The sequence below is a fragment of the Callionymus lyra genome, chromosome 5, assembly GCF_982586985.1.
Source record: "Callionymus lyra chromosome 5, fCalLyr1.hap1.1, whole genome shotgun sequence".
NCBI classification, from domain to species: domain Eukaryota; kingdom Metazoa; phylum Chordata; class Actinopteri; order Syngnathiformes; family Callionymidae; genus Callionymus; species Callionymus lyra.
The window spans coordinates 18,290,022-18,314,124 of NC_141822.1; the positions used below are offsets into that span (position 1 = coordinate 18,290,022).

Below are 24,103 nucleotides of genomic sequence, written 5' to 3' on the forward strand. Positions count from 1 at the left end.
AAGGATGATGGAAAATTCGGTTTTAGATTCTTCTTTCCTCTGTGTGTGTGTGTGTTTGTGTAAGTGTGTTTGTGTGTAGTTTGTGGCACAAACTCTCAGAAGGAGCAGATAAGAGTGAATAAAGCCCGACAGATAAAGGCTGACGAAAAGAGGTTCACAGTGAGAATAGAAACTGAACGATTAAAGCATCTTCGTTGACTGGCAAGAGAAATGTAAAGGAAGTGAGCCAGGTATAATTTGAAACCAAAACCGTTAATAAATAAATAAATATGTCGATGCAATTTAGCTCATCTTTTTATTTATCAAATGAAGCAGTAATATCCAAATTGAGACACATGGGCCGGATCCAGCCCTTCAAGCAATTTGGACTGGCCTGCTACCAATGATAATGTATATGTTATCAAAAAGACAATAAAACTGTAATATTTTGGCAACGTCTGCATTTTATGGTTAGCCGAGTAGCTCAAGTTCAGATGCAACATGTTCCTCTCATAGTGAGGTGTTCCCATGTGCTTTTTGCATCCCTGTGATCAACACCCATGTGATAAATTACTTATAACATTGTGTATCTTTCTTTAAATTAGTTGGCCTCACATTCAGCAGATGCCAGTAGAGGAAGTTATTGTTGAATAGCCTTGAGCTAGGGCTATGTATCTTGTTAATCATATTTAAAACCATGTTTACATTTTAAATAAGGTAATAATTAAAGGTAGAACATTCATTTTTTTCTTTTGAACCCAGATCTGTGAGAACTTTTTCAAAAGTAAATATTTCTTTATAGTGAAAATTGACAAAGCTTTTGACAAAGAGTTGAGATGTTTTCAAAGTCCAACATATTTCGATCAAAGTAAGTTCTGGCGGGCTGAAGAAATACATGGCATTTAGTCGTCAGATAGACGATGGTTAAATTGTTTGAAGCCATTATAATCCAAAAACTTAAAATTGCTTTCCAAAGCAGACAACAAGAGCTCCTGGAGAGAGTTCAGCACCATGGACAGCAAAGACAAAAAGTGGATCAAAAGCAGAGCCGTACGTTAGCACTTCAGAGAGAAGAAGATCAAAGATAAGCAGCTGAAGAAAAATCATTTACGACTCAAAGTCTGACGATGTCTACGAGTTGTGGAGCGACTGGGTGGTCAGTGAAGTATCACAGCTCCTCGGCTAAATCTGGACAGTACTTGTCCAGCACTTGTCTCGATCTGAAGAGTTATGGATTATTTCAAAGTGTCTTACTTTAACCCTTGTGTTGTCTCTGGGTCAAGGTGACCCGGAGGCCTTGAAGCAGAGACAACACAAGTGTTAACACAACATTGTCAGTGACTAATAGTTCAAATCAGAACTATGAGTCAGGCTTCCAGATTTAACTCACCTTTTCCACCCAAGACTATAGTAAGAAGGAAAATCTATTTTTTTCTAAAAACCTTAATTATTTTTTTTTAAGTATTTTGATTGTTTTCATTTATTTAGTTGAATTTAGTTCTATAAAAAAAAGGGTACCATATGTCCTATTGTATTGAATGCATCATCGCTATTCCTACCTTATTGAACACATCACAATGTTTGTTGGTGCGTCTGGTTTTGTCAAATAAAAACCTCTTTAAACTTTTCTATATTAATTTGTGATATTGCATTACACAGTATTTTTAATTATTGTCACATGACCACATGAAATGGTTCATGGACAGCTAACCCTGTTGATTTATTTTTTATTTTTTCATTATGTTAGCATTACTGTTTTAAATTGTATTTCACTTTGTTTTTTGGATTTACTTATAAATGTCTTTTTTCATTCATTTCCTACTTGATGTGTTATTTAAGTAATATTACTTGAAAACTGCCTTCTTTTCATCTATTGATTGCTTGATATGAAGTACTGCATCAATACACTGCATGTTTGATAATGAAGTAGCTTTTAATGAAATGTTCAAAATAAAAAACCTGCAAGACCTTCAAATATATATTGATTTATAATGGTTAACATAGATCACGTTGTAAACATTAAGCATTATCTGGCCCCTCTCGACAGTCCCAATGCATAATGTGGCCCCTCAAGACCCTTTAGTCGACCCCTCTCTGACAGAGGAACCTCTGTGGTGTCACACAAACACAAGTTTTCCACTTCAGAAGCTGTTCCGCTGGTAAAAAGGACAATCAAGATGGCGACAAACTCTTGTGCTCTGTCACAGCCTTCCAGAGGACAAACAAACCATGACAGGAGTGCGGCATGTCGGCGCCGGGACAGTGACTGGCACTTTCTCTAAATTGTCGAGCATCGGAATCAACGAGCCGGGTGTGATGGAGGCGCTCCTCTGATCTCCTCAATAACACTCCTGCTGCCTCTCTTGCCAGCGTCCTGGTGGACTGTGTGTATGTGATGGACTCCAGCGACTTTAGGAAGATTTTTAAAAGTCTGAACTTTCTTTGGATTCAACCACAAAACTGTGTATTTTATCCTCATTAGATTTTGCTCTGAGGGAATGAAAATTGAGTTCAATTATGTTAAAATCTTTGGGCAAGTTGCCAGTTGTCGACTTCACTAAAACACACACAGATGGAATGGATCTATAGGGATGTTTGCGATAATTAAATTAACGCCCATTATCCATCTCAGCCTTCAACAACAATGCAGTGATTTTTTTTTTTTTGCTAACCAGAAGAAAAGTGCGGGGTTTCCTCACGAGGATATGCAAAAATATGGATGCATAAATAGTTCCCGCTTTTCATTTGTCTCCCAGCTATTGTTAAAACTCACAGCGTTTTTGTGTGTAACTGAACTGACGCAGGCGCGAGTGCTGGAGTGAGACGAAGATTTTGGCTCCCGAGGTTCTCATGAGAAATACGGAGATGCTTCACCGAGAAGTATTTTTTGCTCACAGGCTACAGAGTTTGAGGAGATATTAGTGCGAGTCGCCTAACAAGCTTGGGAAGATCTCCTTGAGCAGATTTTCAGTAGATTTCACAGCATGTTTTCACGTTCAGACGAGTCCAGTTCTGCTAATGACTGTCCTGATCTTCTCAGATTAATTGATGTTTTGCATTTCACTAGCATTTTCCCCTCGAATCAAAGGAACCCCCGAGCCAGACTATCCAGCAGCTCTTATGTGGTCTCCTTCCCATTCAAAGCTACGTAAAAAAACACTCAAGAAAGCAAAGCAGGATCAAAAACCTGACGACAAACTCCCACTTTTCTTCCCGTCAGACTTCAATCCCAGCCCGCCTGCTGCCTCCTCTAACAAGTGTGGCTCTCCTTCATGACGTCCTTCCCTGTCGCTCTCCTCTTCTGTCGCACATGAAGTCTTCACCCCCTTTTCTTGCAGCATCTGCTGCAGCCAGACAGGCCAGCACCTCAACTCAACTAAACACAATCCAACTTACAAATGTTGCCATCATTTAGCCATCTAACTTATATATTCACGCAGCAAAACTACAATCAAAAGTCACACAAAACACACAATTTGATATTTAATCAAATTTCAATAAATGAAAAATGATGAAAAAAGAATATATTAGAAAAAATGGCCTTGAAAAATACTCATTGTACATTTATTTTCTCCAGTTATGTTTATTAATTTTATGTTTTTTACAATTACAATTTCATTACGCAGTTACATTGTTTTTAAAAAATCATTTTTTTAAAACACTAAATGAACAATTCTATACATTTGTTCAATGCTATGCGTTTTCTCAATGCTTACATTTTGCCCCTGTGGTAATAACTCATAATAATACTTTGTTATATAATACACATTTTAAAATGATATTTTATTTTCCACTGGTTATATTATTTTACAAAGCCAATACTTTTTCAAGGCAAAAATATGTTTCGACACATTTATTCAACACCAAGTCATTTCTCGTGATTGTGCTATTATTTTGTTTATAATTATACTATAAATGATTATTATTATTAATGCCAACATTCTATTTTGATGCTAATATTGTCATGTCTGATTTCATTTTGAAACTTGTTTTGTTTGTCCTTCCTGAGTTCCACGGCGCCTGTTGCTGCAGCTGCAGCTGCAGCTCATCATGCAACCGGCGCCGTGGAACTCAGGAAGGACAAACAAAACTAGTTTTAAGATAAAATCAGACATGGCAATGCAATTGTTTTGGGTTTTTTTTCTGTTATTGGCAGCATTTTGCTGACACACATTTGTGCCAAGCTTCATAAACGCTTTTTACTGAACAATCAGAGATGATATAGAAGATTTCTAACTATTGCTATATAAACATTTTGTCGCCCATTAGTGTCACATGAGACTGAAGCCAAGTCCATCTTCAATGAGCTAAAAGCCATTGAATTCTCACTAACACAGGCTGAACCACTGTGTATCAACTTCATCATGGCTTCAAGACAATAAACGGGTTCCCTCTTCTTCCTCCTGTGCATGGGAGTGAGATTAAATGCGGGCGTGGAGAGCGGAGAAATCCGAATCCCATAAATCCTTTATTGGATAAGCGTTCTAATCAGATGAAGAAATGTGTGCGCAAAAAGACGGAGGCCCACCTATCATCTGGCTGATAATCTCCTTTACCAATTACATGCTGATACACCCCGGCTCAACATGAAAGCTGCAATTAATCTGTTGACGCCGGTCACTGGGTCACCGCGACCAAAACATCACCGGCAGTATTGCAGCAATTGGTTTTAAATCAAGCAAGTGACATTTTTGTTTTCTCATTTTTTCTTCCCCTTTTGATTTTGGTTTTGATAAACAAGTCAATACAAATTTCAGGTCTTTCAGAGACTTTTCTTTACAGATAATAAGGATTGGAACGTATTAAAACAACCCAGGTGGAGGGAGGGGATGGGATTGAAAATGAGTTTGCAGTGCAAAGACAAGGTGAACACGGAGACGCTGTTAAATCAGGCCGTCGGAGGTGGATCCATGAAAGCTTCAGGGAATGTAAATTAACGTGGTTATTACACATCGTTATTCTGCCCGACTTATCTTGGAAACCGAGAGATGAACTTCAGACGTCGTAGCTTTGCGATGCACTAATGATTCTCATTTGGTTTCGCATGAGGAATGGAATGATTTGATAGACAGTGAACGTTACTGCGTTGAATAAAAAGAATTCGACACGGAATTACGGTTTACTCTTAATCAGTATTCCATTGCTTTGTCATTATTCCTCAGGAAGACTCACTAATAGCGACAGAGAGATTTGTTTGTCGTGATACGACGACAACATCAACAATACGGGGAAACTTGAATCTAATCTGCCTGAAGATGAATCTCAAGATTAAAATTTCACTTCATTAAAGTTCTGCACTTGAATCCTTGTTTGTTACGTTAAAGCCTTAATTGTATTTTTGTGCTGCAATTAGATTCTGTAGTCGAGGTTTTATGGGTAAATATTCATAACGTTTTTGTCACTAATAATCCAACTTTAAAAAGCTTTAATGCGTTTCTAAATGATGTGTATAAGTAATTTTAAAAACATCTATTTATACATTATAATGTGTTTATAGAATCACATTGATTTAACAAATACTGAATTTTCATTGAGACAGACATGTCTCCAGAGTAAACAAACATTTGCAGATTTTAATCACGAGAGAAGTGCGTTTGTGTTTACAAATCTCTTTTGACTCACTTTGGTTTCACACCTTCATTGTTTTGATTTGGTAATCAAGTTTTCACACAGCATGAGCTTTGTAATGTTAATGTTTTCAATACCAGTGCCAAAGTTTTTTTTTTCCCAATTTGTCTTTGCCTGTGTTGTGCTCCATCATTATTAGTTAGTTTCATTTCATTTTTTAGATAAACATTTTCATGAGCAATGAAGAAAATTAAAAACAGTTGCCATCATGGTACCGAGTATTTGTACTAATCCCTATATCTAAGCGAGATGTTTTGTCTCACTTATGTTTGTCTCTTTGTCAAATAGATCTTATAGTATTTTAAGGATTGTTAGTGTGCTTTATAGTCTGAGAAATATGGCAAATAAAGTTTCTTAATTTATCTTCATTTTTGGAAATGATAAGTACCTATTTGAAGTGGCTCTACAAGAATATATATTTTTAGTCTGATAACTATTGGAAGGGCTTTGCTGTAATGGGTTAGGAGGAATTTTGAATGGAGACAGAACCCTCTAGAGTTTATATATATATATATCACAACTGTGTTTAAATGGTCGCAAGATGGTTGAAAGCCTTTACTACAACTGTCAAAAAAAATTGGCCTACCCTGGTGTGAACGTATCTTAATGGTGAAACAAAACTGAAGAGGTATGATTAACCTAACAGATCCAAACTGTTATTAAATCAAATGTTGTTTATCTGTTTGTTGCCCGAGTTACCACTAGAGTGAACCAGAAGTTGATGATAATAAATGACAACAAAAAAAAAGGAAACTGAAATCACAAACTCACTGAAAAAAACAACATTTTATCCGAGGCGTCGGAGCACAGCGATATTTAAGCACCTCTGAAACAACCATTTATTATCTGCGTGAGATCATATTTGTGTTGAATCACCAGTTGTGACAGCAGCTTAGCTTAATACAATGGCTGAGCCCTAATACGATTAAATCTGGCCCTGGTCCAGTCGAAGCACAAACATGGTCTGCTTGGTTAAAATAAGTAGCTGGATATTCCAGGACTTTCCAACTAGGGCAAGCTACGGTTTCCCTTATCTAAGCCATTTTTGACACAGTAAGCCGAGCTGCGACATTAGGGGGGGATATGTCAGAGCACACTTGCAAGCAAATATCTCGACAGCAACAGATTCGGACATCCCACTATTTGGCTCAGACCGTGTAAATGGGTAACCAGCATGTGTATGATATGTGTTACATGTTGCTCGACGAGTGTGTGTGTGTGTGTGGGGTGTGTGTGGGGTGGGGGGGAGGTGTGATTTGAGAGGTGACGCTCAGTGATCCAAAGTAGCAGAGCGGTAGAGCAGATGGACCTCCTTCATCTTACTGTCAAAGTGAAAGAGAATCTCAGCTCTTCACCTGCCACTGGGTGACTCAGAGTTGTTTGCCTTAGTCTCGGAAATAGAACCCGACTTATATATTCACAGTTAGCTCAGTGCTAATAAAAATTTAGTATAATGTTCTGATTTTATTCGATTCACTCGAGTCGTTCGCTCCTGAAAGCAGCAGCTGAGAGGGAGGCGGGACCCCTCGATCCATCATTGTTGACACGGTCGGACACCTCGTCGCATCTGCTTTTGTCGAAAGACAAGTAGATTGTTCAATTTAAATACAAAAGAAGGACCCGATTTTAAGACTTCCTCGATTTTATGAGACTCCTGTTTTGTTCTCTGTGTTATCTTGATCTTTTAAGTATATATTTTATTGAGTTCTGTTTTGATTGTTTATGCGCTTTGTGACCCTGGTCTGGAAAAGCGCTAAAAATATAAATTACTTACTTGCATCATACAAAAATGTTTAGAAAAATACATATCTTTTACTATTTACTGAGACTCAGACGTCATTTTTAATAAAGCAGCTGAACTCCCTAAAAACACAAAATCTTATCCTCTTTGTGATACTAAACATTATTAACACAAATTAAATTCTGATCTTCAGATTATATATAGTATATATATTACTATAGTCTGCACATTTATTGACGGGCTTAACTAGCAAGTTTATCATTCAGATTAACATGTATTTACGTTCAAGATGCAAAACTAATACAAATAATTAAAAGTTTCTCTGCTTGTTAATTATGGTCAAGGTGCATCTTACAGTGCTTTGCTTCTATTTGTGTGTCCCTCAAGTCAGAGTGAAATTTTCAGTCAGAAAACTGCTTTTATGTATTCCAAAATAATTTAATTAGTAATTATACATACACTTGTTTCTTTTTAGACTAAATTTTTCAATAAATATTCTTTCAGTTTTCTTCAGATTAATTAAAAAAAATGATGCATTATTATAATCATTTTATAATATATATATAATTCTGACCCGCTCTAGTAGAAGAACTCACATTTCTCCGATTCTTAAATCTCTTCACTGGCTTCCAGTTTCTTTCAGGATCAACTTTAAAATTCTGGTTCTTACTGTCAGATCTATTCATGGTCAGACTCCTCCTTACATCAGTGATCTGATCCAGCCTTACACCCCAGCTCGGGCTCTGAGGTCTATGGATCAGAATCTACTGATGGTTCCTGAACACGGTTCAGGACCAGAGGAGAGAAATCCTTCCAGGCTGTTGCTCCTAAGCTTTGGAATGATCTTCCTCTTTCTCTGTGTTTGATGATCTACTGACTCCTTCAAGTAACATCTTCAGACATGTTTATTTGTGCAGGATTTCCCCTGTTTTTCTGGAACTCCTGTGTTTGTCTTATGTGTCTTGGCCTCTTAAAGTATATATTTTAACTGTGTATTGTTTTTGATTGTTTAAGGCAGCGCTTTGTGACCCTGCTAGTAACCATTGAAGTAACCATTACTTACTTACTAACTTAATAATATAAGTTACATTTATGCATTAAGCAAACGCTTTTCTCCTAAAGGACTCACAACAAATCCATACCCATCCTCACACCGATGGGAGTAGGCTGTGACGCAGTGCGCCTGCTAACCATAAGGACAGTCAAGGTTAAGTGTATTGCTCTGGGACACAGCGACACTTATCCAGAGCCGGGATTGAAACTGTCACTTTTTCAGGCAACGAGAAAACAACTTAAGTCTAACACAGTAAATCATTTTCTAAGAAATGTTATTATTATTTATCAACAATACATACTGTAGTATCATTTGAATAAACAAATAGTGTAAACATTTGGTTATGATGACGATTGATATTTCCATGTGGGTGAAGATTTATATTATCAAAAATACCTTAAAGCAACAGTTTTGATCTGTTAAATAGATGTAGGCAACTCTGAACAGAGGGAAGTGTCAGGTCGTCCATAGAGTGAACCTGGACCTGTACAGTTACATGATTTCACTGGAGGAACAGAGTCTTTTGTTCCATTGTGAAGGAGTCGCACTGGGCCAAAGTTCAACAACAGCGAGCAGGAAGGTTGATCCATGAATAGTTCAGTGAAGGTTCAATGTTTGTGTACGAACCTCGGATCAAACCTTACATGGCCATCTTTGCTCACTATCCTAGATCGGGTTCGTCCCTGAGCCATGAGTCGCTCCCGCCAGGTGAAGAGAAGCAGGAACCGATGCAGAGAGAAGTGCCGCCATCGTTTCCTGCTTCCTCTTGCCACACATCTGCAAGACTCTTGTGTCAATAGCCTTCACGAGCAGAGAGAGAAGGTGCTTCCTGAAACGAGTGTGACAAAACACAGCCTTTTCCTGCAGACGAGCGTGTTTGCATGAGTGTATTTGCATCCATGTGCCAAACAATGAGCTGGACGAGCCGTCATGGAGAGGACAAATAAAAAAAACAGAGGCAACACTCTCTGCTGTCTGACCCTCGCCTCGTCTCTCTCCACGGCACCGGTGGGACCCGGCGCTACTCCCTGTTGTGCTTACAGGAGCCTTGGCAGCAAGCTGTTGTATTAGCCAATTAGGAAAGCTTTTACTAAACCTCCAGCCAATTGAATTAGTATTACATTTCCTCACTGGACGAGGCTCAAGAAGTGCTGCTGTATGCTAAATTCTGAAATAGGAGAGCAGTTTCTGGAAAAAGATGCCGGGCAGCAGATGAACAGATTGTGTGAGTGTCAGAGATGTGTGTTTTAAAAACACAACGGACTCACTTGTTTACTGGTTAAAGAAATAAGATCGTCCTGAGGTCTAAAATGAAGCAACAAAAGAGGACCATTTGTTAACGTAAACTAAGAATTTGCTTAAGAATTATTTGACATCAGCCAAATAATGATGTTACAAATCCTGCTTTATCAACTTTCATGGCAGAATTTAGCATCAATTTAACGCAAACACAATTTTGAGTTGTGTTTTAGTTGATTTCTCCTTCCGTCTTCATCTATCAAGCTGGTCTATCCGTCTGAGTCTGGTTCTATCAAGGCCTCCAAAAATGTCTTCTAAAACACTGATGAGTAACAAGTGTTGCATGCAGTATAAAATAACAATATAATAGTTTATGTATTTTAATTGTTTAAAATCTAAGAGAAAATATTGTAGTAATATCATGATAAAATCTAATTATGTTACATTTGGACTACTATATAAAAAATATAGTATTCAATTGAAAATTTACATTAAATATATCACAATCTATCTCATCCTATATATTATCATATTTACAGAGATATTAAACAGAGCATTACTTTTTCTGTCCCATATCCACAGTTTAGCTTTTTACCCAACAATAAACATATAAGTGCTTGTTTTGTTTTTATCGTTTTGTTTATTGCAGTGATTTTTACTTCAAATAAATGTTTTTATTTAGTTTCTTCTATTTTTGTCGCTATGTTTTCTCAGTTGGTGTTAACTGTCATATACATTTCTTAAATAACTATATATATATATATATATATATATATATATATATATATATATATTAGATGATGGTTAGTTCCATAATTTAGCTTAAATCTAAGATTTCAAATGGTATTTTGAGTAATGCAATTCAAGTTAAACCATAATAGTCAATGTGACTGTCGTGGATCAACCAAAGAAGATCTTAATGATCATATCCTGTGGTATCTGTGGTGCAGTAGTTTACCAAGAATGTTGTTGTTGTGAGAAATACAGTTCAATAGCTACTTAAAAAAAACTCCCAAACTGATCGTGAGACAGATTTAAATGGCCTTTGTGTTCTAGAATATTGGCATTTTCTAACTCGTATTCATCAGTTGAATCATGGGAACTTAACTTAGAATTTAATGTTGTCCATTAACCGTTATGTTCTTGTACAGTGGGAGGAAACTGGAGTGACCAGTGACCATACTTGCAAGTGTGAAGAAGCAAGCAAACAAAAAAGCGAACCAGAGTTGCCTCGAGGCCACTGGACTGTTCCCTGCACTATAATCTATCACAATATTCACAAAGTATGTTGTTTTGAAACTAAACAGTCGCCGTCGTTCAACACGTTTCGGCGATTCATCGTGGGTTTATTATCGTGTATTAGCAAATATATTTCCTCCTCGGACAGCAACGATATCTTCCGTCACGTAAACACCACCAGTCTAAACAAGCAGCGCTGAAAGACGCCAGTTAAAATTTACTACCCCTCCTCCAAATAGAAAGCGGAACCCAAATAGCACACGTGACCCGAAAAGATGCCTTGAAAGCGATGCGTAAATAAATAAAAGAGAAGGACAGAACATTGTAATCATACATGACAAGCTCACTCTGAACCTTCCCTCTCATCCTCTTATTTTGTCGACGCGGATAGAGAGTTCACTGTCGAGCCAACGCTTCTGCGAGAGCGTCTGCAAAGCTTCAAACACACACACACACACCAACACACACATTGCTGGTGACAAACAAAAAAAAGTAACCTACACAAGTGGCATGTGTGAGCAACACAAGAGCAACATTATGAAGTGTTAACCAAAGAAGCCTGTGAGGAGTCTGTAAATCAGACTGGCTTTTGTGGTGGCGGCCAGGGTCGGGTACTCAAAACAAAGACACCCCACATTTTCCTGGGGAAAGGCAGGTGTGGCATTAGCGGGGGACATAGTCCTGTACATAAACCCTGGGTGGAGCAAACAAAAATAAACCAGAGGAAATGAGCCATTAGTGGAGCTCGTGGAGCACAGATAACCACTGAGACCAGCTCCAGGAACAGATTGTTTTGAATTTAAAAAAAGGTGATTTTTTAAGGACTAGTGTTGTCTTGTAGTTTTTGGTTTGCAACAGCACACGTTTAGGAATGAAAACTAGCTTGTTCAGCAGGAAACAAACCAGTCAGCATTTCATTCTTTGTCTTTCAAAAAAATCGACCACATGAACCCAGAGTTCTACAAAAAAAAAAGAATAATAATCTGGATTATGACGGTGCGCCAGGAGAGGCTTAAAAAAACAGAAACAACGTATTTGACAGGATTTATGGTTTAAGAGATTTTTTTTTTTTTACGGGTGATTTATGAGCGAGATGCGGAAGTTGCCGCCAGACACCTGTCCTGATCTCTGTTGAATTTACACGGCGATCGAGACACAAACGCATCTCGATGTAAATAAAAAAAAAGAAAAAAAAGGGGGAAGTTGACTGGACACCACGTGCGGTACACAGTTCCTCTTTTAGTGTCGAGCACCATCGAAAAACTCGCTTAAAAATGAGTCATTTATAAGGTAACGAATGAAGAATAGCGACGTTTGTGGTGCGTTTCTAAACTCGTCTAACTTGGATGACAGCGCTCGACATGCACGTAAACGCACCACAACAACAAACACAGATATATATATATATATATTTTTTAACAAACAAAAGGCGACTTACAGGCGTGTCAATGAACTTCAGGTGGAGCGGAGGGAAATAAGAAATAAAAATAAAAAATCCAAACGGGTAACAGTCCGATAGGCGAGCGGGGCTCGCGCGTCCAGCAGTGGCGAGGACAAGCTCTGACTGTTCGCCTTGACAACCGGGGCGAGAGTGCGCATGCGCCGGCGGTGTCACTTCATCCCAGTGGAGTCGAGCCTCTAAACTGCAGACAAACGGCTCCAGTATTATGTCCGAATTAAACAAGTGGATTTAATTTTGTTTAGTGGCTGAAACATCTCTGATCATATCTATACATGTGGCTCGATTATTGTAAGTTATTACATTACAGAAGTATAACTGCATATAATGTTGATATTATTCTACTGGTTAATTGATACTATCCATTGTTATAATCTGTTTATACTGAGTAAAAACCTTTGTAAATTCTAAGTTGTATAGATGTTATCACGTTGTACACAAACGATACATTAGATGACCGTTGAACATTAAACTCACAACAATTCATTGTGTGTTTAAATACTGCACTGCAAACCAAAAAACTCCTATATTATGGTCGAGTTATTATTTCTTTTTTCTTAAATAGAGCTTAAGTGTAAACTAAATTACATAAACGTTGGTTTAATGGTGACCGATAAACTGTCCAGTGACGATCGTAGGATCGAAGTACCTCAAATACAACTGAGTATTCGGACTCAGATTTTTTTTTTGGGGGGGGTGGGGTGGGTGGGTGAGAGAATAGTGGGGGCTCCAAAACCCTCGCTCCTGCCTTGAGAAGCACATCCTTTTCCCAGCCAGTCTTATTAATAATTCAGGAATAAAAGCTTGCCTCTGCTTGCAGGGATGCTCGGCTGCACACACACACACACACTGAAAACACTAACACACACACACACACACGTCCACGCGCGGCGTCAATCCAAGCAATTACAAACAAAATTGGAAGCGAGATAAAGTTCAATCTCTCAGCCTGGTCTCGGGGACGGTCGCGGCCGGTCACAGCAGATGAGTCGGGGATTAAACGGCTTCTGTCAACTATCAATAGCCTCCTGCCATCGGAGGGCGGAGCGGGGGAGGGAGAGGAGGGAGACCGGCGGTGGAGCTGCTCACTGCGCACACGGTGCGGAGCATCCGTGGATGCTGCCGGTCCGGTCCGTCAATGACGCGTCAATACATCCACAAAAAAAACACCGCCATCGGTCCCACACACACACAAACTACAGCGACAGGAAAAGAGTGGTTTTGGTTGTTTTTTTTTACCTGCACGTCCAGAGCTCACTTGTCACTTTCAGCGCTGACGCTTCACTCCGCGCTGCTCGCCGCTCGCTGGGAGTTTAGACAGCGAGGGCTTGAGTCACGTGACGGCGCTCCCGGGCGCTCTGATTGGAGGAGCGACCTGGAGGCTCTGCTGGCATCATCGTCGCACCTGTCCTGTGGACAGGAGTGCGAGGCAGGTGGGGAGGGGGGAGGGGGGAGGTCAGGAGGGAGGGAGGGAGGTGTGTTTATAAAGCCCGGGGGGGACTCTGCTAATGGTTTCAGGTGAGGCTTTACCTGGGTAGAATATGTTTTAGAGATAGATTTTATTGCGGTTTAAAGTCTTGAAATACTGTCTTTAATCGTACATTTGAAGAGAACTTCTTCTCTATCAAGGAATTAGAAGGTACCTTGAGGCACTTGTTACTTGAGCTATGGTCATGTGATACTTTACCCCCCAAAGTAAGTAGTAGAATTAGTCTGTTGATGTGATTCATTCATTCATTTTCTTTTCTTTGCCTCTTTTTACTTTATGGGCATTGCCAGGGGGGCTGGAACCTTGGACAGGACCATTTATACCTTTTATGGACATACACTTATACTTACAGCCAAATTCCCCAAGTTGTCAATCAACCTCTGTATGTTTTTGGACTGTGGGAGGAAACCGGAGTAAAGATGTGATGATCTGGGCTCCCACTGTTTTTATGTCGCTCCTAAAGATCGTTCCGAGGAGATAACTCTTACATTGAATCAGTCAGAAATGTGAATAATCAAAGCAATCACAGAGAAACTTGTATTGCCAGGGTACACACAACAGAGGGATATTTTATAGTTTTATATTTCAAAATTGAAAGAAAAATAAATACAATTAGATGAATAAAAAAAAACAAGAGACATTACTGTAAAATGGCATTTAAATTATGAATAATTTAAAAAAAAATGAATGAAATGTTATTAAGGGTCAACTAATGTGTAAACCAATTTACTCTCATGCTTGAAATGTTGTCTTCTTCTCCAAGATGCAGTAATTCTCTCATCATGATCATGTTTTGGAGTTATGAAGTTCTCCACTGTTTGAAATCTCGGCGAGCGAGAGCTTACGAGAGCCATTTTGATGTTATAATGTGAAGGACAACAAGTCCTTTGGAGGTGGAGACTTCCAAGAATTATGATGAGCAGTGACAAAACGTTGATGTTTGACCAGTCACAGCAGAGTGGTTGAGGTTATGACAAACAAGATTTAATCTCACGAAAAACATTTCCAGTGGGCGAGGCTTAAATACATTTTCTAATGCAAATATTTAAATAAAGAGAGAGTTGTTCTAAACAGACACATACTGATGAGTACAATAGAGTCCAACATCAATTTAAGAGACACTTAAATCAACACATTAGTTTTCCTTTAAATAATATTCATGATCCAGACAGTATACAGACAGAAAGAGTTCTTGAACCGTGATGTTCTGGTCCTACATCCATCTCACTCAGCTATGATCCTGCCTTGATGTCCTGGTGACGTACAGTTCGAGGGTATGAAGAGGGCAACCAATCACCTTCTCAGCAGAACAGATAAGCCGCTGAAGTCTGTTCTTGTCCATAGCTATTGCAGCACAGTACCTCACGGTGATGGAGGAAGGGATGATGGATTCCACAATGACAGTGTAAAACTGCACCAGCATCGTCCGTGTGAACGAGCACCACGGAAGGATGTGACAACAAGTCTGAACAAAAATAGCTATTGTTTATGTTTAAACATTGATATAAAATGACGTTATTTTCTTTTTGGTCATATATCACAATACATGTTGAGTTAGAGACCTCCACACCAACTGTTTCCTTCCAATGATAGAGTTTTGATTGTGCTTTTGTGATATAGTTTGATTTCTGGAAATAAAAAAACTCTTCAGGATAGATAATTGTTTGTTCTTGGAAACTCTGACACTTCCAAGAGCAATTTTTCATTATGCTATTTAGATTTTGTATGTACTCAGCTATACCCCAGCTTTTGTACATTGTCAGTTGAATTGGTTGAGAACGTGAACCCAATGTCCGAGAATGTCTGTTACCCAATAGCAATTTCCACAACCCGAGCTTCAATACCCATTAATGTCTTTGCTCCAGGTTATTTCTTACGGTTGAAAGTGTGGTACCTTGAGGCACTTGTTACTTGAGCTATGGTAATGTGATACTTTACTCCCCAAAAGTAGTAGAATAAGTCTGTTGATGTGATTCATTCATTCATTTTCTTTTCATTGCCTTTAATGGGGGTTGCCAGGGGGGCTGGAACCTATCACAGTTTCTTCGGGCGACACCCTGGATAGGACCATTCACACACTTATACCTACAGACAAGTAGTTCCCCAAGTTGTCAATCAACCTCTGTATGTTTTTGGACTGTGGGAGGAAACCGGAGTAAAGATGTGATGATCTGGGCTCCCACTGTTAAAAAATTGTTGGCAGTATTTTCATGTACTTCACATTCGTTTTTATGTCGCTCTTAAAGATCGTTCCGAGGAGACAACTCTTACATTGAATCAGTCAGTAATGTGAGTTAAAAAAGAAAAAGAATAATCGATGCGATCACAGAGACAGTATCTTGAGTTTAAATAAACTTGAGTTAAGCAGAAACAACCATACAGTAATGAAAAACATTTTTGATGTATTTAGTCCCTCATCTTTCTTTAACTGTGTGTTCTTGGACACAAATTGAGGTCACGATCAAGACAAACCACATTTTCGAAACTGTATTTTGTATATTTGATAACATTTGCTGGGTTTGTGTGATCGATTAAAAAAAAAAAGTTTTTTGTCATAAAGTTCAGCTTCCTTAAGGTAGCAGATCACGTGACGTCGTAAATGTTAAGCAAACAGTGATATCGATATCAAAAGAGCAGAGTCCACCATATGTCTGTTTTCATATGTCCCACTATGAACGCGCTAAGAGCATTAGACCTATTCATCGTAGTATAGCAGTCAATGGCACCGGAGTATTTTTAGATCGGACGTGGGTTGTCGATGCTTCTCTCTGTCGGTTCACAGAGAAATCATCTCTCTTCACCTCTTCAATTGGCCAAAACTTGTCTTTGGATGAGACCATAGTTTCCTCTCTGCAGATCCTGATCCTGGCGAGGGTGAGCCCCTCAGGCGTGTTGGCAGCGACGTGGCTTCAGAGAACCCCCCCCTCCCTGCACACTTTTTGGACTGAATTAAAAGCACTTTCAGTTTTTAGGTCAACATTGGGCATCCATAATTGACTTTGAAGAATATGACACAGTTCTGGTTCCAGACTGGAAATAAAATAAAAAAACACTTGCCAACGTCACGACTCCACGGTCTCGATGTGGCTCATGTTTCAGTCGCGGATTGGATCCTTATTACCAAGTCAGAGGGTGGAGAGTCATTATCTGGGGGAACAAAAGCTGCAGAGTAGGGAACTGACTAGATCTCCCCTCCTCCTGTTTCCTTCCATCCTTTTTCCTTTATCCTCCCCCGTTAACACTCCACTCCCCACCTCCAGGCCCCCCATACCCCCCACAACACAAACGCCTGCCATCTGACACCAGGATTTCTGTTGGAGGCTGAAAAAGCATAGTCAGGAAGAAGTCCCGTGTCCCGGAACCCGAGCCAGACTCCGTAGAGGGAAACAGAAGGAACAACAGACATAAGTCCTTCAGTGCGTTTGATAGGCCTACATGCACTCCCAGCAAAAAAAAACCACATGTGGAGGGATGATCGGATTGATGGACCAGCGTGTGTTTGACTGTCATCTGTTGCAGGTCTGACCAGAGACCGGACGACGCGTTGGTGTGAGTTTGGCGTCTGGCAGGAGTTTAGACGGGCAGCAGATGGCAGTGCCAGCGTGTCACGGGCACAAGGGTGGGATGGACTCACACATGAATACACACTCAAACACCAGGATTCTGACAACACACACAATGTCATCCAGGGCTCAAATCTCTCCTTCTTTTACCAGGATAAATAAGAGGTCATCATATGTTGATGTGTATTAACCAGAGCATGACTTAGCAAAGTCAACTTCTGTATTTATGTGGCCCTACATGAGGTGAAACCTTTCAAAAACCTTTCTCTTCAGTCATTTTTGTGGGTATTTATTGCCCATCAAAAATTTTCAAGCGAATATAAGATGTCTTTTGAAAATGTTATATAAAATACAATAACATTATCATTTAAGCATATTAAGCTTGATTTTATTCTTTGAATTCTAAAATATTGTTTCTGGCTTCCCCGTGTGTCAGAAGTGTGTAACTGCAATTTTGTATTTCTCATGTTCTCACTCCTCACACACAGTACGTACACGGGGTGTGTATTTGTTAAGCTCAGTACTTCATATGAATATATATAAACTATGAACAACACTTTCTAAATGTTACATATTGTTGCTTTATAAATCTCTAGAGACAGAATTTGTTTTGTCTTTTTACTCAACATCATTTATTTTCATGGTTCATTTATTCAGTAAAGTGTGTGTAGGATTAAATTGATTATTTCATTTCATTTTTTATTTACAATTAACATGTAACATTTTTCATTTTTGTGTTGCAATCAAACTTCTGACAGCTAGATGGCAGCAGTTGTTACGACCTCTGCAGCTAAAGAGAAAATTAAAATCTCGCAAGATCCTGGCAATGACTGAGAATGAGAGGATACAGTCGACTCCAGCAGATTTTAAAGCAGAAATTTGGACATACAGTATTTTGGTTTGAAAACAAATGAAAGCATTTTCGACTTCAAAAGTCACATGGTCTGTAAATTCTACAACACCAGAGTCAAGTACTCGACAAAACCACAGATATATCCTTGTTACAGCAGTATCACAATATATCGCAGTATGTCTTGTCGCTGCCCCCCGTATCGTAATACATATCCTATCACCAGATTCTTGCCAGAACTCACTGCTATTATTAACTATAACAGTTGTTTCACCCCTACTAGAACTCATGGCAGCTTCATCTGCATCACAGAGAGTGAAAAATCTTCAAATGATGTTTGTCCTGATCACCACTAAAATTCATCATTAAGGTTCTTCAATTTTTGTAATAAGAAAATCTAGAAAATACCATTAATATGCAGTATATTTAAAGAAGGATCTTTAATCATACTCATCACCTTATTTCCAGGTTCATTCAGCAGAAGATTACCCGACGAAGAAAAATGTCACCTTTTGAGTTTTGCATATTCTTTTAATCATCTTCCCCCCTGGTGAGCAACGACGAGCTCTGCTTTTTTTTTAAACATTTTACCGGTGTCGGTTCAACAACAGCCAGGTGAAGCTACATCCTCCAGTCGTTCTCATCTGATTACCAAGACACTCCTAATTTATTTTCCAATTAAAAGTTCACTCCGCTTTTAATGAAAGAGAGCAAACGTCACTCTCGGCGAGGCAACAATCAATCTGATCCTCGTGCCATCCTTCGGAAGAAGACGCCACGTTTCGGGAAACATGCATGCCAGCTGGATGAGCTACACACCGGCATTTTTGTGTTTTGTGTGTGTACTGTGGTGCTCACAGGGGGGTTGTGGATTAGCGGGGAGTGGACGACATCTCTATTGTTTGGGAGTGATGGATGAGAGCGCGGCAGTAAATGTGGATGAGGTGCAAATATCCCTCAGAGTACGAAGAGATCCAGCGTTTTGTTAATGTCGACAACACACTCGGCGCGAATGAAGAGCCGCGAACGGATGATGCATCGCACGTAGTATAAGTTTGTTGAAGGTTATGGACGTGTTACTATTTGTTTTCTGTCACCGAGCACACACACACACACACACACACAAAAACGCACTCACACCTGCAATCACCCCATGAAGGTTGAAGACAAATGACCCCATTGTGCGAACATCTGTCGCGACCGACTGAGACGACTCGCTCGCGCTCACGTGTCACGACTTCTATATGGTTGTGTTACGCTGCTGTGTTACCAGAGATAAAACATGTATTCAAAGTTAATCAATATTTAATGGTATAAGAATTATCTTGTGTAAATTATAAAAACAAAAATCAAACAGATTCTAGAAAAACAACAAATTTTAGTTAATATTGTTTAAAATGATTTAAATTAACGGGAAAAGAGGTTGCAAAAATGTTTTATTAGTATTAGAGTAGTATTCTAGAACAGTATTTACAGCGCACACACAACACCCCCGAAGCCGCTCATTTAGATCTATAAACTGATTTATTTTTAATATACTTTTTAGCCAATATTATTACTCTACACCCCTTTTCAAATATATATATAATTCAATACTGTTTTTATCTTTTGAAATACAATATTACAGTACTGATAAGATTAAACTTACAGCAGGTAGCAGTAGCGGAAATCCCCTGCACAACACACACTAGGCGACAACAAAAAAATCAAAAGAATATTGTCTGTTATACTTCTGAATATTTGGTTGTTATATGTTAATCCATCCATTTATGTAAAATCACCATTTTTTACTTTTTAGTTTCTCTGTTTGTCCTGATGGTAAAATCTTGAGCTGAAATACGTTTATCGCATTTACTTAATCATTTATTATATTATTATAAGAGAGGTCAAGGTTCAAGATCTCAGAAGGAGTTAACGATAATAACTCATTGAAGTTTGTGTTTGGTGCAAACCTTTGTAGAAGGATAGTTAACGGCTTGTGATACTCAGATGAAGATGAAACAGCAACAGCTCCGTGCTTCAAAAAGATTTCAGTCAAACATGTAAACTCTGTTTTACTTTCTCACTTGTATACAAGTAAAGTTTGTGTTCAAACCAGATCTGATTTATTTGTTTAAGTCAGATTCCTACCCTGACAAGGCCACAGATCATTTGATTGATGAGTCATACCAGTATATTTTGTGTCAAGGACATGTTTTGAAAGTGTTTTGTAACCATAACTTTGGGAAATATTCAACAACAAATTTTGATTTCAACTTGACTTCACAGGTAAATGAAGTGCTTCGCCCCCTCAGATCAAACGTCCACATCGATGGCTCTATTTCACCGCTAACCCTGACCTCTGAACTCTCGGCGAGGACGAGCGATTATAAACCAAATCCATCCCGGGTGATGGTGTGATAGATCAAACGTCACCCTGACAGCCGAAGGACGTGCAGCAGCACCGTGAGTCACCTCTTCGTTTTCCAAATGAGAATCGCTGAATCAATCGCACACATCGAGAAAGCTTTTGTTTAATTCATGTCTCCCTCTGACACACACACGCATGCGCACACCGACGTACACACACTGCTTTTGATGGGGAAAAATGTTGACGGATGATCTGCTTAAAAACACCAGACATTTGCTCCTAAAACCTTCATGAAGCAGCTGCAGCTGTTCAACACTGAACTCTTTTCCCAAATCATTTTTCGTCGGCTCTCGAGCCTGAGCGCCGACACACACACGCACACACACACACTCTGCTTTATAGCATCATTATTCTGGAACATCATCCCATAAGTGCTCCCTGGACTTGAGAGAATCAGACTTTAAATAAGCGTGGGGTGTTGCAATGTGTCTTTCATTAGGCAGGTGGAGAACCACAGAAGTGTGAGCGAACAGACGTGATGATGCAAAGCTGAGAAACCGGCGCAGAAGTGGAGCAGAGGGGCTACGAGTGTGTTCCACAGATCACATCTGACGGACAGGAATCATTTCATCGCGCCAACGGTAAAATAGTGATGACACAATGAACATGTTATTTGTCTTACAATGTGATTTTTAATAGTCAAACAGTCAAATATGAAGTTATTAAATATGGCGTTTTACATCTGATCCCTGTGAAGCATTTTTTTTAAGTACCATCAGTTTGGATCATTTATTGTCTTAAAACAATATTTTTACATAGTTTTGGATGGTTTTCATGCAAATCTGGGTGATTTTTTGAATTTCAGTTCACTTTTTCAACGTGTGTTTTTGACAGAAATAAGGTGAGAGCTATGCTTGGCGTCAATGGAGGAAGAGTCCAGCACGTGTTCATTGACTACATTATAGATACAGGTGACAGCAAAATGAGTAAAGATTTAAGCCGCGTGTACGTGTTAAAGGAAGTCTCGATTAAATCATTTTTTATAATTTATCATAATTATGATTAAGGTGAGAAAAGATAATAGATTATACATCCCTTTTTCATCCCAGATTTCTTTTAAATGTAGCTGTCACTGCAGTTAACAAAAAAGATTAAAACAACAAATAGATTATATTAAAATCATATATTACATGTTCTAAATATAATAACACGTTTATGTTTAATTAAAAATAATTACAAATACATTTGAACAGTATAATACAAATAATAAATTAAATAATACTAAATAAACAATATCAAATAAAATAATGACAAATATATAAAGAACAACAAACAATAGTACGAGATTACATTAAACAGATCTCAGTGCCAGCAGTGTGAAGTCATGAGAATACTCTAAGATCCACCGTGTATTCTTTGTCTTTAGTACATCTAAACACCGACGTGTGAAATGCATACTGAACATTTGTGTTTGCATCAGATCTGCACCCGTTGACATCATTTCTGGGATCTGTCTCTTCTACCTGAAGCCTGAGAGACGTGTTGGAGAGGCGGGTCTTTGAACCTGTGAAAGTCTTTTATTCATTTTTACAAACAATTATAGACGATTCCAATGAACACGTGTAAAAAAATGATTTCCCCAAATATTTGGATCAACATGTATTCACTGCTTTTGTGTACTATACTATTGAACTCTTATGATGATTGTATCCATCCATCTGATAACAAAAAAGATCCAAACACAAACCGCGTAACACATGCCCACACCACCCCGTGACAGAAACACACTCTACTATTTAGAAACAGGTAAACACCATGATAAAAATACAACAAACAAAATAAAAACAATAATACAGAAAAGCACACCACCACAACACAGAAACACAAAACAAACCAATACAGAAAGAGACCCACACCACCCCAACACAAAAACTTGAACACCACTCCAAAATAGAAATGCACCCACAACACCCTAACACAAAAACTTTAACACCACTCCGAAACAGAAATAGACCCACACCACCCCAACACAAAAACTTGAACACCACCCATGAACAGAAATACAACCACACCACCCCAACACAAACACTTGACCACCACCCGGTAATAGAAATACACCCACACCACCCCAACACAAAATGTTTCGACCCACCCCAACACAAGAACTTTAACACCACTCCAAAAAAGCAATACACCCACACCCACACCAACACAAAAACTTGAATACGACACCGAAACAGAAATACACCCACACCACCCCAACCCAAAACGTTACACACCACCCCAACACAAAAACTTGAAAACCACTCCAAAACAGAAATCCGGCACGAACCCGGAACATAAATACACACAAACCACCCCAAGTAATTAACACACACACACACCACTAAATGAAACTGAAATATCAATTCACCACCCCAAAACAAAAATCAGGAACGAACTCGGAACATAAATATGCACAAACCACCCCAAGAAATTAACACACAAAAATGAAACTGAAACTGAAATACACACCCAACACAGAAACACATGCACCTCAATATAGACAAGATCTGTGGTCTTTGTGTGTCTTGCCATCAGTGCTGACCTTGAACCATGGCAGGAAGAGGCGAACACACACTCAAGAGGCTTCAGGTCATCGCCATAAATCTGCCGACACGTAGCAGCTTCCACGTGATCACCATTGATCCTGACCTTGAGAGTATAGCGCTGCAATATCGCCCAACATGCTCATCAGCCTCACGTCAGACACCTGCCCATCCCCTCCTACCACGTCCCGGAGAACATGGTGTCCTTTTATCTTCTATTTTAATCCCTCCCTCTCGGTCTCCCGGGATCTTCCCCCATGTGCCTTTTTTGCTTCTGCTGGAGCACTTCAAACGCAGCCCAGATAAGGGCGAGCGCCACCAGGGAAGCCACGAAGTCTTCCTCCTCCAAAACCCGAGTATCTCAATCCTGGATCCTTGGAATTCTTTAAATAATGATCGGCTCGACTGCCACGATCGGGAGCAGATGGCGGGAGAGATGAGAAGGTCCTAATAAGACGGGTATCAATGCATATATCACATTCATAATGGCAGAAGATGAGGCAGAATAATGCTTGTGTGTGTCTGAGTCGAGGCGCTCTGCAAGTGTCTGCCTCACTCCGCCCATCTGGTGAGCAATAACAGCTCCATATTAGATCAGGGATGACTGGAGGAGACGGCAAACAACAATATTACAGCTCCACCGATTCTTGACTGCCGGCCAAAGTCACTGAAGGGCCACTACGTTGTATCTGCTGTCTTTTATTTATTCGTTTTTCGCTGATATTTTAGGTCAACTATCCCAAAAACATTGCATTTATTAGATCACACCTCCAAACAAATCCATTTGGATCTGAGAAACTGTTTTGGAGGCATTTATACGTATTGTTTCAGGAACTAAACAGGAAAAATCTCAAATCAAAATGGCGCCTACACATTAGTGTTGCTATATATAAAAATGATTTTCTTTCTCGGAGCGGTGACACA

The 24,103-nt window shown here is 39.2% G+C and overlaps 1 protein-coding gene across 3 annotated transcripts in view; it reads right to left on the minus strand.

Annotated features, from left to right (window-relative positions):
• The window catches only part of strbp (spermatid perinuclear RNA binding protein), a 93,173-nt gene extending 80,723 nt beyond the window's left edge, over nucleotides 1-12,450 (minus strand). For all 3 annotated transcript variants that reach the window (XM_087791307.1, XM_087791305.1, XM_087791308.1), the window contains exon 1: nucleotides 12,319-12,450. The gene's annotated coding sequence lies outside the window, so the exon portion shown is untranslated. The remainder of the gene's footprint in view (nucleotides 1-12,318) is intronic.
• Between the last annotated feature and the right edge of the window lie 11,653 nt (nucleotides 12,451-24,103).